This window comes from Aquarana catesbeiana, linkage group LG03 (assembly GCF_042186555.1).
Source record: "Aquarana catesbeiana isolate 2022-GZ linkage group LG03, ASM4218655v1, whole genome shotgun sequence".
Lineage (NCBI taxonomy): Eukaryota > Metazoa > Chordata > Amphibia > Anura > Ranidae > Aquarana > Aquarana catesbeiana.
In genome coordinates, this window is record NC_133326.1 from 675,948,962 (window position 1) to 675,962,146 (window position 13,185).

Here is a 13,185-nt window from a genome sequence, read left to right on the forward strand (position 1 = left end):
CTTGGTGATTGACGTAGGCCACACCCATGGCATTGTCTGTCCAACTGGATTCCCATCTGCGGTTCTCACAGAAGAAGAGGTATCCAACATTGAAGGGAGGCCTGAATTGTTCTCTGCTCCAGAATGTTGATGGGAAGGCGTGCTCCCTCCAAAGACCAAGTCCCCTGCATTCAAAAGGGCATCCAGGACTGATCTTTAGCCTAATAGGCTGGTATGTTCAGTGAGAATTTTTCAAGTCGTTGGAGGCAAGGTCTTCCAGAAGTCCAGCACTGGGTTGGTAATCTACCACGCTTGGCAGACTGAGGGGGGACATGGAGCTCGTGCAATACTGAAAATGTTATAAATGGAAGGACTCCATGGCAGGCACTGCTGAGATTTGAACTCAGGATCTCCTGTTTACTAGACAGGCGCTTTCACCAACTAAGCCACAGCGCCTCACTTGGGGCAAGCCCCTTGTGAGAATTTTTCAAATCTTTGGAGGCAAGGTCTTCCGTCAGGCTAGCACCGGGTTAGAAACCTACCACGCTTGGGAGACTCAAGGGTGCCATTAAGCTTGCGCAAAACTGAAAACTTTATAAATGGAAAGACTCCACGGCAGGCACTGCTGAGATTTGAACTCAGGATCTCCTGTTTACTAGACAGGCGCTTTCACCAACTAAGCCACAGCGCCTCACTTGGGGCAAGTCCTTTGCAACCCAGTCAAGTGCAGAGTGGGTGCAGGAGTGAGCGCTGTGTGTAATAGGAATGCCGGGGCTGGGGCTGGAGCTGGAGCTGGAGCTGTGAAGGGGAAGGGGAGTGCACAGAGGTTAAAGCTGTGGACAGAGGGGAGAACAAAAGCGGGAGCTATGTCCGGTCAGGGATGTGAAGAGCTCTGGTTGGGGGCGGCTGGGTGCAGAGGTGAGAGCCATGCATGGGGGTGATTGAGTGCAGAGGTGAGTGCTGTGGATTGGGCCGAAGATAAGGGGCACGGAATGTAGGTAGATTGATTGTCTAGGGTGACTGTGTCCTTTTTTTTTTTTTTTTTTTTTTTTTTTTTTTTTCAATGTGTTGAAGACTATCGTGCCATAAGATGCTTTACGTTACGCACATTTACATGGATTATGAACTAAACTACCGACGAGGATGGGATTCGAACCCATGCGTGCAGAGCACAATGGATTAGCAGTCCATCGCCTTAACCACTCGGCCACCTCGTCATGTGTGATCTAGAACCTTGTGCAGTTTCTTGTCTGTGGTTTTTGAGAAGGGCTTAGCCAGATTCCGGCAATCTGGGAGGGCACACGGAGAATCTGGCAGGAGTCTGAGTATGTCTGAGCACCATGTTCTCCTGGGGCAATATGCTTCCTTCTGAGCTGTACCACCTTTGGTGACCCCCTTGGTGATTGACGTAGGCCACACCCATGGCATTGTCTGTCCAACTGGATTCCCATCTGCGGTTCTCACAGAAGAAGAGGTATCCAACATTGAAGGGAGGCCTGAATTGTTCTCTGCTCCAGAATGTTGATGGGAAGGCGTGCTCCCTCCAAAGACCAAGTCCCCTGCATTCAAAAGGGCATCCAGGACTGATCTTTAGCCTAATAGGCTGGTATGTTCAGTGAGAATTTTTCAAGTCGTTGGAGGCAAGGTCTTCCAGAAGTCCAGCACTGGGTTGGTAATCTACCACGCTTGGCAGACTGAGGGGGGACATGGAGCTCGTGCAATACTGAAAATGTTATAAATGGAAGGACTCCGTGGCAGGCACTGCTGAGATTTGAACTCAGGATCTCCTGTTTACTAGACAGGCGCTTTCACCAACTAAGCCACAGCGCCTCACTTGGGGCAAGCCCCTTGTGAGAATTTTTCAAATCTTTGGAGGCAAGGTCTTCCGTCAGGCTAGCACCGGGTTAGAAACCTACCACGCTTGGGAGACTCAAGGGTGCCATTAAGCTTGCGCAAAACTGAAAACTTTATAAATGGAAAGACTCCACGGCAGGCACTGCTGAGATTTGAACTCAGGATCTCCTGTTTACTAGACAGGCGCTTTCACCAACTAAGCCACAGCGCCTCACTTGGGGCAAGTCCTTTGCAACCCAGTCAAGTGCAGAGTGGGTGCAGGAGTGAGCGCTGTGTGTAATAGGAATGCCGGGGCTGGGGCTGGAGCTGGAGCTGGAGCTGTGAAGGGGAAGGGGAGTGCACAGAGGTTAAAGCTGTGGACAGAGGGGAGAACAAAAGCGGGAGCTATGTCCGGTCAGGGATGTGAAGAGCTCTGGTTGGGGGCGGCTGGGTGCAGAGGTGAGAGCCATGCATGGGGGTGATTGAGTGCAGAGGTGAGTGCTGTGGATTGGGCCGAAGATAAGGGGCACGGAATGTAGGTAGATTGATTGTCTAGGGTGACTGTGTCCTTTTTTTTTTTTTTTTTTTTTTTCAATGTGTTGAAGACTATCGTGCCATAAGATGCTTTACGTTACGCACATTTACATGGATTATGAACTAAACTACCGACGAGGATGGGATTCGAACCCATGCGTGCAGAGCACAATGGATTAGCAGTCCATCGCCTTAACCACTCGGCCACCTCGTCATGTGTGATCTAGAACCTTGTGCAGTTTCTTGTCTGTGGTTTTTGAGAAGGGCTTAGCCAGATTCCGGCAATCTGGGAGGGCACACGGAGAATCTGGCAGGAGTCTGAGTATGTCTGAGCACCATGTTCTCCTGGGGCAATATGCTTCCTTCTGAGCTGTACCACCTTTGGTGACCCCCTTGGTGATTGACGTAGGCCACACCCATGGCATTGTCTGTCCAACTGGATTCCCATCTGCGGTTCTCACAGAAGAAGAGGTATCCAACATTGAAGGGAGGCCTGAATTGTTCTCTGCTCCAGAATGTTGATGGGAAGGCGTGCTCCCTCCAAAGACCAAGTCCCCTGCATTCAAAAGGGCATCCAGGACTGATCTTTAGCCTAATAGGCTGGTATGTTCAGTGAGAATTTTTCAAGTCGTTGGAGGCAAGGTCTTCCAGAAGTCCAGCACTGGGTTGGTAATCTACCACGCTTGGCAGACTGAGGGGGGACATGGAGCTCGTGCAATACTGAAAATGTTATAAATGGAAGGACTCCGTGGCAGGCACTGCTGAGATTTGAACTCAGGATCTCCTGTTTACTAGACAGGCGCTTTCACCAACTAAGCCACAGCGCCTCACTTGGGGCAAGCCCCTTGTGAGAATTTTTCAAATCTTTGGAGGCAAGGTCTTCCGTCAGGCTAGCACCGGGTTAGAAACCTACCACGCTTGGGAGACTCAAGGGTGCCATTAAGCTTGCGCAAAACTGAAAACTTTATAAATGGAAAGACTCCACGGCAGGCACTGCTGAGATTTGAACTCAGGATCTCCTGTTTACTAGACAGGCGCTTTCACCAACTAAGCCACAGCGCCTCACTTGGGGCAAGTCCTTTGCAACCCAGTCAAGTGCAGAGTGGGTGCAGGAGTGAGCGCTGTGTGTAATAGGAATGCCGGGGCTGGGGCTGGAGCTGGAGCTGGAGCTGTGAAGGGGAAGGGGAGTGCACAGAGGTTAAAGCTGTGGACAGAGGGGAGAACAAAAGCGGGAGCTATGTCCGGTCAGGGATGTGAAGAGCTCTGGTTGGGGGCGGCTGGGTGCAGAGGTGAGAGCCATGCATGGGGGTGATTGAGTGCAGAGGTGAGTGCTGTGGATTGGGCCGAAGATAAGGGGCACGGAATGTAGGTAGATTGATTGTCTAGGGTGACTGTGTCCTTTTTTTTTTTTTTTTTTTTTTTTTTTTTTTTCAATGTGTTGAAGACTATCGTGCCATAAGATGCTTTACGTTACGCACATTTACATGGATTATGAACTAAACTACCGACGAGGATGGGATTCGAACCCATGCGTGCAGAGCACAATGGATTAGCAGTCCATCGCCTTAACCACTCGGCCACCTCGTCATGTGTGATCTAGAACCTTGTGCAGTTTCTTGTCTGTGGTTTTTGAGAAGGGCTTAGCCAGATTCCGGCAATCTGGGAGGGCACACGGAGAATCTGGCAGGAGTCTGAGTATGTCTGAGCACCATGTTCTCCTGGGGCAATATGCTTCCTTCTGAGCTGTACCACCTTTGGTGACCCCCTTGGTGATTGACGTAGGCCACACCCATGGCATTGTCTGTCCAACTGGATTCCCATCTGCGGTTCTCACAGAAGAAGAGGTATCCAACATTGAAGGGAGGCCTGAATTGTTCTCTGCTCCAGAATGTTGATGGGAAGGCGTGCTCCCTCCAAAGACCAAGTCCCCTGCATTCAAAAGGGCATCCAGGACTGATCTTTAGCCTAATAGGCTGGTATGTTCAGTGAGAATTTTTCAAGTCGTTGGAGGCAAGGTCTTCCAGAAGTCCAGCACTGGGTTGGTAATCTACCACGCTTGGCAGACTGAGGGGGGACATGGAGCTCGTGCAATACTGAAAATGTTATAAATGGAAGGACTCCGTGGCAGGCACTGCTGAGATTTGAACTCAGGATCTCCTGTTTACTAGACAGGCGCTTTCACCAACTAAGCCACAGCGCCTCACTTGGGGCAAGCCCCTTGTGAGAATTTTTCAAATCTTTGGAGGCAAGGTCTTCCGTCAGGCTAGCACCGGGTTAGAAACCTACCACGCTTGGGAGACTCAAGGGTGCCATTAAGCTTGCGCAAAACTGAAAACTTTATAAATGGAAAGACTCCACGGCAGGCACTGCTGAGATTTGAACTCAGGATCTCCTGTTTACTAGACAGGCGCTTTCACCAACTAAGCCACAGCGCCTCACTTGGGGCAAGTCCTTTGCAACCCAGTCAAGTGCAGAGTGGGTGCAGGAGTGAGCGCTGTGTGTAATAGGAATGCCGGGGCTGGGGCTGGAGCTGGAGCTGGAGCTGTGAAGGGGAAGGGGAGTGCACAGAGGTTAAAGCTGTGGACAGAGGGGAGAACAAAAGCGGGAGCTATGTCCGGTCAGGGATGTGAAGAGCTCTGGTTGGGGGCGGCTGGGTGCAGAGGTGAGAGCCATGCATGGGGGTGATTGAGTGCAGAGGTGAGTGCTGTGGATTGGGCCGAAGATAAGGGGCACGGAATGTAGGTAGATTGATTGTCTAGGGTGACTGTGTCCTTTTTTTTTTTTTTTTTTTTTTTCAATGTGTTGAAGACTATCGTGCCATAAGATGCTTTACGTTACGCACATTTACATGGATTATGAACTAAACTACCGACGAGGATGGGATTCGAACCCATGCGTGCAGAGCACAATGGATTAGCAGTCCATCGCCTTAACCACTCGGCCACCTCGTCATGTGTGATAGAACCTTGTGCAGTTTCTTGTCTGTGGTTTTTGAGAAGGGCTTAGCCAGATTCCGGCAATCTGGGAGGGCACACGGAGAATCTGGCAGGAGTCTGAGTATGTCTGAGCACCATGTTCTCCTGGGGCAATATGCTTCCTTCTGAGCTGTACCACCTTTGGTGACCCCCTTGGTGATTGACGTAGGCCACACCCATGGCATTGTCTGTCCAACTGGATTCCCATCTGCGGTTCTCACAGAAGAAGAGGTATCCAACATTGAAGGGAGGCCTGAATTGTTCTCTGCTCCAGAATGTTGATGGGAAGGCGTGCTCCCTCCAAAGACCAAGTCCCCTGCATTCAAAAGGGCATCCAGGACTGATCTTTAGCCTAATAGGCTGGTATGTTCAGTGAGAATTTTTCAAGTCGTTGGAGGCAAGGTCTTCCAGAAGTCCAGCACTGGGTTGGTAATCTACCACGCTTGGCAGACTGAGGGGGGACATGGAGCTCGTGCAATACTGAAAATGTTATAAATGGAAGGACTCCGTGGCAGGCACTGCTGAGATTTGAACTCAGGATCTCCTGTTTACTAGACAGGCGCTTTCACCAACTAAGCCACAGCGCCTCACTTGGGGCAAGCCCCTTGTGAGAATTTTTCAAATCTTTGGAGGCAAGGTCTTCCGTCAGGCTAGCACCGGGTTAGAAACCTACCACGCTTGGGAGACTCAAGGGTGCCATTAAGCTTGCGCAAAACTGAAAACTTTATAAATGGAAAGACTCCACGGCAGGCACTGCTGAGATTTGAACTCAGGATCTCCTGTTTACTAGACAGGCGCTTTCACCAACTAAGCCACAGCGCCTCACTTGGGGCAAGTCCTTTGCAACCCAGTCAAGTGCAGAGTGGGTGCAGGAGTGAGCGCTGTGTGTAATAGGAATGCCGGGGCTGGGGCTGGAGCTGGAGCTGGAGCTGGAGCTGTGAAGGGGAAGGGGAGTGCACAGAGGTTAAAGCTGTGGACAGAGGGGAGAACAAAAGCGGGAGCTATGTCCGGTCAGGGATGTGAAGAGCTCTGGTTGGGGGCGGCTGGGTGCAGAGGTGAGAGCCATGCATGGGGGTGATTGAGTGCAGAGGTGAGTGCTGTGGATTGGGCCGAAGATAAGGGGCACGGAATGTAGGTAGATTGATTGTCTAGGGTGACTGTGTCCTTTTTTTTTTTTTTTTTTTTTTCAATGTGTTGAAGACTATCGTGCCATAAGATGCTTTACGTTACGCACATTTACATGGATTATGAACTAAACTACCGACAAGGATGGGATTCGAACCCATGCGTGCAGAGCACAATGGATTAGCAGTCCATCGCCTTAACCACTCGGCCACCTCGTCATGTGTGATCTAGAACCTTGTGCAGTTTCTTGTCTGTGGTTTTTGAGAAGGGCTTAGCCAGATTCCGGCAATCTGGGAGGGCACACGGAGAATCTGGCAGGAGTCTGAGTATGTCTGAGCACCATGTTCTCCTGGGGCAATATGCTTCCTTCTGAGCTGTACCACCTTTGGTGACCCCCTTGGTGATTGACGTAGGCCACACCCATGGCATTGTCTGTCCAACTGGATTCCCATCTGCGGTTCTCACAGAAGAAGAGGTATCCAACATTGAAGGGAGGCCTGAATTGTTCTCTGCTCCAGAATGTTGATGGGAAGGCGTGCTCCCTCCAAAGACCAAGTCCCCTGCATTCAAAAGGGCATCCAGGACTGATCTTTAGCCTAATAGGCTGGTATGTTCAGTGAGAATTTTTCAAGTCGTTGGAGGCAAGGTCTTCCAGAAGTCCAGCACTGGGTTGGTAATCTACCACGCTTGGCAGACTGAGGGGGGACATGGAGCTCGTGCAATACTGAAAATGTTATAAATGGAAGGACTCCGTGGCAGGCACTGCTGAGATTTGAACTCAGGATCTCCTGTTTACTAGACAGGCGCTTTCACCAACTAAGCCACAGCGCCTCACTTGGGGCAAGCCCCTTGTGAGAATTTTTCAAATCTTTGGAGGCAAGGTCTTCCGTCAGGCTAGCACCGGGTTAGAAACCTACCACGCTTGGGAGACTCAAGGGTGCCATTAAGCTTGCGCAAAACTGAAAACTTTATAAATGGAAAGACTCCACGGCAGGTACTGCTGAGATTTGAACTCAGGATCTCCTGTTTACTAGACAGGCGCTTTCACCAACTAAGCCACAGCGCCTCACTTGGGGCAAGTCCTTTGCAACCCAGTCAAGTGCAGAGTGGGTGCAGGAGTGAGCGCTGTGTGTAATAGGAATGCCGGGGCTGGGGCTGGAGCTGGAGCTGGAGCTGTGAAGGGGAAGGGGAGTGCACAGAGGTTAAAGCTGTGGACAGAGGGGAGAACAAAAGCGGGAGCTATGTCCGGTCAGGGATGTGAAGAGCTCTGGTTGGGGGCGGCTGGGTGCAGAGGTGAGAGCCATGCATGGGGGTGATTGAGTGCAGAGGTGAGTGCTGTGGATTGGGCCGAAGATAAGGGGCACGGAATGTAGGTAGATTGATTGTCTAGGGTGACTGTGTCCTTTTTTTTTTTTTTTTTTTTTTTTTTTTTTTCAATGTGTTGAAGACTATCGTGCCATAAGATGCTTTACGTTACGCACATTTACATGGATTATGAACTAAACTACCGACGAGGATGGGATTCGAACCCATGCGTGCAGAGCACAATGGATTAGCAGTCCATCGCCTTAACCACTCGGCCACCTCGTCATGTGTGATCTAGAACCTTGTGCAGTTTCTTGTCTGTGGTTTTTGAGAAGGGCTTAGCCAGATTCCGGCAATCTGGGAGGGCACACGGAGAATCTGGCAGGAGTCTGAGTATGTCTGAGCACCATGTTCTCCTGGGGCAATATGCTTCCTTCTGAGCTGTACCACCTTTGGTGACCCCCTTGGTGATTGACGTAGGCCACACCCATGGCATTGTCTGTCCAACTGGATTCCCATCTGCGGTTCTCACAGAAGAAGAGGTATCCAACATTGAAGGGAGGCCTGAATTGTTCTCTGCTCCAGAATGTTGATGGGAAGGCGTGCTCCCTCCAAAGACCAAGTCCCCTGCATTCAAAAGGGCATCCAGGACTGATCTTTAGCCTAATAGGCTGGTATGTTCAGTGAGAATTTTTCAAGTCGTTGGAGGCAAGGTCTTCCAGAAGTCCAGCACTGGGTTGGTAATCTACCACGCTTGGCAGACTGAGGGGGGACATGGAGCTCGTGCAATACTGAAAATGTTATAAATGGAAGGACTCCGTGGCAGGCACTGCTGAGATTTGAACTCAGGATCTCCTGTTTACTAGACAGGCGCTTTCACCAACTAAGCCACAGCGCCTCACTTGGGGCAAGCCCCTTGTGAGAATTTTTCAAATCTTTGGAGGCAAGGTCTTCCGTCAGGCTAGCACCGGGTTAGAAACCTACCACGCTTGGGAGACTCAAGGGTGCCATTAAGCTTGCGCAAAACTGAAAACTTTATAAATGGAAAGACTCCACGGCAGGCACTGCTGAGATTTGAACTCAGGATCTCCTGTTTACTAGACAGGCGCTTTCACCAACTAAGCCACAGCGCCTCACTTGGGGCAAGTCCTTTGCAACCCAGTCAAGTGCAGAGTGGGTGCAGGAGTGAGCGCTGTGTGTAATAGGAATGCCGGGGCTGGGGCTGGAGCTGGAGCTGGAGCTGTGAAGGGGAAGGGGAGTGCACAGAGGTTAAAGCTGTGGACAGAGGGGAGAACAAAAGCGGGAGCTATGTCCGGTCAGGGATGTGAAGAGCTCTGGTTGGGGGCGGCTGGGTGCAGAGGTGAGAGCCATGCATGGGGGTGATTGAGTGCAGAGGTGAGTGCTGTGGATTGGGCCGAAGATAAGGGGCACGGAATGTAGGTAGATTGATTGTCTAGGGTGACTGTGTCCTTTTTTTTTTTTTTTTTTTTTTTCAATGTGTTGAAGACTATCGTGCCATAAGATGCTTTACGTTACGCACATTTACATGGATTATGAACTAAACTACCGACGAGGATGGGATTCGAACCCATGCGTGCAGAGCACAATGGATTAGCAGTCCATCGCCTTAACCACTCGGCCACCTCGTCATGTGTGATCTAGAACCTTGTGCAGTTTCTTGTCTGTGGTTTTTGAGAAGGGCTTAGCCAGATTCCGGCAATCTGGGAGGGCACACGGAGAATCTGGCAGGAGTCTGAGTATGTCTGAGCACCATGTTCTCCTGGGGCAATATGCTTCCTTCTGAGCTGTACCACCTTTGGTGACCCCCTTGGTGATTGACGTAGGCCACACCCATGGCATTGTCTGTCCAACTGGATTCCCATCTGCGGTTCTCACAGAAGAAGAGGTATCCAACATTGAAGGGAGGCCTGAATTGTTCTCTGCTCCAGAATGTTGATGGGAAGGCGTGCTCCCTCCAAAGACCAAGTCCCCTGCATTCAAAAGGGCATCCAGGACTGATCTTTAGCCTAATAGGCTGGTATGTTCAGTGAGAATTTTTCAAGTCGTTGGAGGCAAGGTCTTCCAGAAGTCCAGCACTGGGTTGGTAATCTACCACGCTTGGCAGACTGAGGGGGGACATGGAGCTCGTGCAATACTGAAAATGTTATAAATGGAAGGACTCCGTGGCAGGCACTGCTGAGATTTGAACTCAGGATCTCCTGTTTACTAGACAGGCGCTTTCACCAACTAAGCCACAGCGCCTCACTTGGGGCAAGCCCCTTGTGAGAATTTTTCAAATCTTTGGAGGCAAGGTCTTCCGTCAGGCTAGCACCGGGTTAGAAACCTACCACGCTTGGGAGACTCAAGGGTGCCATTAAGCTTGCGCAAAACTGAAAACTTTATAAATGGAAAGACTCCACGGCAGGCACTGCTGAGATTTGAACTCAGGATCTCCTGTTTACTAGACAGGCGCTTTCACCAACTAAGCCACAGCGCCTCACTTGGGGCAAGTCCTTTGCAACCCAGTCAAGTGCAGAGTGGGTGCAGGAGTGAGCGCTGTGTGTAATAGGAATGCCGGGGCTGGGGCTGGAGCTGGAGCTGGAGCTGGAGCTGTGAAGGGGAAGGGGAGTGCACAGAGGTTAAAGCTGTGGACAGAGGGGAGAACAAAAGCGGGAGCTATGTCCGGTCAGGGATGTGAAGAGCTCTGGTTGGGGGCGGCTGGGTGCAGAGGTGAGAGCCATGCATGGGGGTGATTGAGTGCAGAGGTGAGTGCTGTGGATTGGGCCGAAGATAAGGGGCACGGAATGTAGGTAGATTGATTGTCTAGGGTGACTGTGTCCTTTTTTTTTTTTTTTTTTTTTTCAATGTGTTGAAGACTATCGTGCCATAAGATGCTTTACGTTACGCACATTTACATGGATTATGAACTAAACTACCGACGAGGATGGGATTCGAACCCATGCGTGCAGAGCACAATGGATTAGCAGTCCATCGCCTTAACCACTCGGCCACCTCGTCATGTGTGATCTAGAACCTTGTGCAGTTTCTTGTCTGTGGTTTTTGAGAAGGGCTTAGCCAGATTCCGGCAATCTGGGAGGGCACACGGAGAATCTGGCAGGAGTCTGAGTATGTCTGAGCACCATGTTCTCCTGGGGCAATATGCTTCCTTCTGAGCTGTACCACCTTTGGTGACCCCCTTGGTGATTGACGTAGGCCACACCCATGGCATTGTCTGTCCAACTGGATTCCCATCTGCGGTTCTCACAGAAGAAGAGGTATCCAACATTGAAGGGAGGCCTGAATTGTTCTCTGCTCCAGAATGTTGATGGGAAGGCGTGCTCCCTCCAAAGACCAAGTCCCCTGCATTCAAAAGGGCATCCAGGACTGATCTTTAGCCTAATAGGCTGGTATGTTCAGTGAGAATTTTTCAAGTCGTTGGAGGCAAGGTCTTCCAGAAGTCCAGCACTGGGTTGGTAATCTACCACGCTTGGCAGACTGAGGGGGGACATGGAGCTCGTGCAATACTGAAAATGTTATAAATGGAAGGACTCCGTGGCAGGCACTGCTGAGATTTGAACTCAGGATCTCCTGTTTACTAGACAGGCGCTTTCACCAACTAAGCCACAGCGCCTCACTTGGGGCAAGCCCCTTGTGAGAATTTTTCAAATCTTTGGAGGCAAGGTCTTCCGTCAGGCTAGCACCGGGTTAGAAACCTACCACGCTTGGGAGACTCAAGGGTGCCATTAAGCTTGCGCAAAACTGAAAACTTTATAAATGGAAAGACTCCACGGCAGGCACTGCTGAGATTTGAACTCAGGATCTCCTGTTTACTAGACAGGCGCTTTCACCAACTAAGCCACAGCGCCTCACTTGGGGCAAGTCCTTTGCAACCCAGTCAAGTGCAGAGTGGGTGCAGGAGTGAGCGCTGTGTGTAATAGGAATGCCGGGGCTGGGGCTGGAGCTGGAGCTGGAGCTGTGAAGGGGAAGGGGAGTGCACAGAGGTTAAAGCTGTGGACAGAGGGGAGAACAAAAGCGGGAGCTATGTCCGGTCAGGGATGTGAAGAGCTCTGGTTGGGGGCGGCTGGGTGCAGAGGTGAGAGCCATGCATGGGGGTGATTGAGTGCAGAGGTGAGTGCTGTGGATTGGGCCGAAGATAAGGGGCACGGAATGTAGGTAGATTGATTGTCTAGGGTGACTGTGTCCTTTTTTTTTTTTTTTTTTTTTTTTTTTTTTCAATGTGTTGAAGACTATCGTGCCATAAGATGCTTTACGTTACGCACATTTACATGGATTATGAACTAAACTACCGACGAGGATGGGATTCGAACCCATGCGTGCAGAGCACAATGGATTAGCAGTCCATCGCCTTAACCACTCGGCCACCTCGTCATGTGTGATCTAGAACCTTGTGCAGTTTCTTGTCTGTGGTTTTTGAGAAGGGCTTAGCCAGATTCCGGCAATCTGGGAGGGCACACGGAGAATCTGGCAGGAGTCTGAGTATGTCTGAGCACCATGTTCTCCTGGGGCAATATGCTTCCTTCTGAGCTGTACCACCTTTGGTGACCCCCTTGGTGATTGACGTAGGCCACACCCATGGCATTGTCTGTCCAACTGGATTCCCATCTGCGGTTCTCACAGAAGAAGAGGTATCCAACATTGAAGGGAGGCCTGAATTGTTCTCTGCTCCAGAATGTTGATGGGAAGGCGTGCTCCCTCCAAAGACCAAGTCCCCTGCATTCAAAAGGGCATCCAGGACTGATCTTTAGCCTAATAGGCTGGTATGTTCAGTGAGAATTTTTCAAGTCGTTGGAGGCAAGGTCTTCCAGAAGTCCAGCACTGGGTTGGTAATCTACCACGCTTGGCAGACTGAGGGGGGACATGGAGCTCGTGCAATACTGAAAATGTTATAAATGGAAGGACTCCGTGGCAGGCACTGCTGAGATTTGAACTCAGGATCTCCTGTTTACTAGACAGGCGCTTTCACCAACTAAGCCACAGCGCCTCACTTGGGGCAAGCCCCTTGTGAGAATTTTTCAAATCTTTGGAGGCAAGGTCTTCCGTCAGGCTAGCACCGGGTTAGAAACCTACCACGCTTGGGAGACTCAAGGGTGCCATTAAGCTTGCGCAAAACTGAAAACTTTATAAATGGAAAGACTCCACGGCAGGCACTGCTGAGATTTGAACTCAGGATCTCCTGTTTACTAGACAGGCGCTTTCACCAACTAAGCCACAGCGCCTCACTTGGGGCAAGTCCTTTGCAACCCAGTCAAGTGCAGAGTGGGTGCAGGAGTGAGCGCTGTGTGTAATAGGAATGCCGGGGCTGGGGCTGGAGCTGGAGCTGGAGCTGTGAAGGGGAAGGGGAGTGCACAGAGGTTAAAGCTGTGGACAGAGGGGAGAACAAAAGCGGGAGCTATGTCCGGTCAGGGATGTGAAG

General features: G+C 50.7%; 28 non-coding genes across 28 annotated transcripts; all 28 read right to left on the bottom strand.

The window, feature by feature from the left end:
- Nucleotides 1–361: 361 nt before the first annotated feature.
- TRNAT-AGU (transfer RNA threonine (anticodon AGU)) lies at nt 362–435 on the bottom strand. Its single transcript has one exon. It is a non-coding gene; the product is annotated as a tRNA-Thr (tRNA).
- A 161-nt stretch (nt 436–596) lies between these two features.
- On the bottom strand, nt 597–670 carry TRNAT-AGU (transfer RNA threonine (anticodon AGU)). Its single transcript has one exon. It is a non-coding gene; the product is annotated as a tRNA-Thr (tRNA).
- A 444-nt stretch (nt 671–1,114) lies between these two features.
- On the bottom strand, nt 1,115–1,196 carry TRNAS-GCU (transfer RNA serine (anticodon GCU)). The gene has a single exon. It is a non-coding gene; the product is annotated as a tRNA-Ser (tRNA).
- Nucleotides 1,197–1,735: 539 nt separating this feature from the next.
- TRNAT-AGU (transfer RNA threonine (anticodon AGU)) lies at nt 1,736–1,809 on the bottom strand. Its single transcript has one exon. It is a non-coding gene; the product is annotated as a tRNA-Thr (tRNA).
- A 161-nt stretch (nt 1,810–1,970) lies between these two features.
- Nucleotides 1,971–2,044, bottom strand: TRNAT-AGU (transfer RNA threonine (anticodon AGU)). Its single transcript has one exon. It is a non-coding gene; the product is annotated as a tRNA-Thr (tRNA).
- A 434-nt stretch (nt 2,045–2,478) lies between these two features.
- TRNAS-GCU (transfer RNA serine (anticodon GCU)) lies at nt 2,479–2,560 on the bottom strand. The gene has a single exon. It is a non-coding gene; the product is annotated as a tRNA-Ser (tRNA).
- A 539-nt stretch (nt 2,561–3,099) lies between these two features.
- TRNAT-AGU (transfer RNA threonine (anticodon AGU)) lies at nt 3,100–3,173 on the bottom strand. The gene has a single exon. It is a non-coding gene; the product is annotated as a tRNA-Thr (tRNA).
- Nucleotides 3,174–3,334: 161 nt separating this feature from the next.
- Nucleotides 3,335–3,408, bottom strand: TRNAT-AGU (transfer RNA threonine (anticodon AGU)). The gene has a single exon. It is a non-coding gene; the product is annotated as a tRNA-Thr (tRNA).
- Nucleotides 3,409–3,851: 443 nt separating this feature from the next.
- Nucleotides 3,852–3,933, bottom strand: TRNAS-GCU (transfer RNA serine (anticodon GCU)). The gene has a single exon. It is a non-coding gene; the product is annotated as a tRNA-Ser (tRNA).
- Nucleotides 3,934–4,472: 539 nt separating this feature from the next.
- TRNAT-AGU (transfer RNA threonine (anticodon AGU)) lies at nt 4,473–4,546 on the bottom strand. The gene has a single exon. It is a non-coding gene; the product is annotated as a tRNA-Thr (tRNA).
- Nucleotides 4,547–4,707: 161 nt separating this feature from the next.
- TRNAT-AGU (transfer RNA threonine (anticodon AGU)) lies at nt 4,708–4,781 on the bottom strand. Its single transcript has one exon. It is a non-coding gene; the product is annotated as a tRNA-Thr (tRNA).
- A 434-nt stretch (nt 4,782–5,215) lies between these two features.
- Nucleotides 5,216–5,297, bottom strand: TRNAS-GCU (transfer RNA serine (anticodon GCU)). The gene has a single exon. It is a non-coding gene; the product is annotated as a tRNA-Ser (tRNA).
- A 537-nt stretch (nt 5,298–5,834) lies between these two features.
- TRNAT-AGU (transfer RNA threonine (anticodon AGU)) lies at nt 5,835–5,908 on the bottom strand. Its single transcript has one exon. It is a non-coding gene; the product is annotated as a tRNA-Thr (tRNA).
- A 161-nt stretch (nt 5,909–6,069) lies between these two features.
- TRNAT-AGU (transfer RNA threonine (anticodon AGU)) lies at nt 6,070–6,143 on the bottom strand. The gene has a single exon. It is a non-coding gene; the product is annotated as a tRNA-Thr (tRNA).
- A 439-nt stretch (nt 6,144–6,582) lies between these two features.
- TRNAS-GCU (transfer RNA serine (anticodon GCU)) lies at nt 6,583–6,664 on the bottom strand. Its single transcript has one exon. It is a non-coding gene; the product is annotated as a tRNA-Ser (tRNA).
- Nucleotides 6,665–7,203: 539 nt separating this feature from the next.
- Nucleotides 7,204–7,277, bottom strand: TRNAT-AGU (transfer RNA threonine (anticodon AGU)). Its single transcript has one exon. It is a non-coding gene; the product is annotated as a tRNA-Thr (tRNA).
- Nucleotides 7,278–7,954: 677 nt separating this feature from the next.
- On the bottom strand, nt 7,955–8,036 carry TRNAS-GCU (transfer RNA serine (anticodon GCU)). Its single transcript has one exon. It is a non-coding gene; the product is annotated as a tRNA-Ser (tRNA).
- Nucleotides 8,037–8,575: 539 nt separating this feature from the next.
- TRNAT-AGU (transfer RNA threonine (anticodon AGU)) lies at nt 8,576–8,649 on the bottom strand. Its single transcript has one exon. It is a non-coding gene; the product is annotated as a tRNA-Thr (tRNA).
- A 161-nt stretch (nt 8,650–8,810) lies between these two features.
- TRNAT-AGU (transfer RNA threonine (anticodon AGU)) lies at nt 8,811–8,884 on the bottom strand. The gene has a single exon. It is a non-coding gene; the product is annotated as a tRNA-Thr (tRNA).
- A 434-nt stretch (nt 8,885–9,318) lies between these two features.
- TRNAS-GCU (transfer RNA serine (anticodon GCU)) lies at nt 9,319–9,400 on the bottom strand. The gene has a single exon. It is a non-coding gene; the product is annotated as a tRNA-Ser (tRNA).
- A 539-nt stretch (nt 9,401–9,939) lies between these two features.
- TRNAT-AGU (transfer RNA threonine (anticodon AGU)) lies at nt 9,940–10,013 on the bottom strand. Its single transcript has one exon. It is a non-coding gene; the product is annotated as a tRNA-Thr (tRNA).
- A 161-nt stretch (nt 10,014–10,174) lies between these two features.
- On the bottom strand, nt 10,175–10,248 carry TRNAT-AGU (transfer RNA threonine (anticodon AGU)). The gene has a single exon. It is a non-coding gene; the product is annotated as a tRNA-Thr (tRNA).
- Nucleotides 10,249–10,687: 439 nt separating this feature from the next.
- On the bottom strand, nt 10,688–10,769 carry TRNAS-GCU (transfer RNA serine (anticodon GCU)). Its single transcript has one exon. It is a non-coding gene; the product is annotated as a tRNA-Ser (tRNA).
- Nucleotides 10,770–11,308: 539 nt separating this feature from the next.
- Nucleotides 11,309–11,382, bottom strand: TRNAT-AGU (transfer RNA threonine (anticodon AGU)). The gene has a single exon. It is a non-coding gene; the product is annotated as a tRNA-Thr (tRNA).
- Nucleotides 11,383–11,543: 161 nt separating this feature from the next.
- On the bottom strand, nt 11,544–11,617 carry TRNAT-AGU (transfer RNA threonine (anticodon AGU)). The gene has a single exon. It is a non-coding gene; the product is annotated as a tRNA-Thr (tRNA).
- Nucleotides 11,618–12,058: 441 nt separating this feature from the next.
- Nucleotides 12,059–12,140, bottom strand: TRNAS-GCU (transfer RNA serine (anticodon GCU)). The gene has a single exon. It is a non-coding gene; the product is annotated as a tRNA-Ser (tRNA).
- A 539-nt stretch (nt 12,141–12,679) lies between these two features.
- Nucleotides 12,680–12,753, bottom strand: TRNAT-AGU (transfer RNA threonine (anticodon AGU)). Its single transcript has one exon. It is a non-coding gene; the product is annotated as a tRNA-Thr (tRNA).
- A 161-nt stretch (nt 12,754–12,914) lies between these two features.
- On the bottom strand, nt 12,915–12,988 carry TRNAT-AGU (transfer RNA threonine (anticodon AGU)). The gene has a single exon. It is a non-coding gene; the product is annotated as a tRNA-Thr (tRNA).
- Nucleotides 12,989–13,185: the final 197 nt, after the last annotated feature.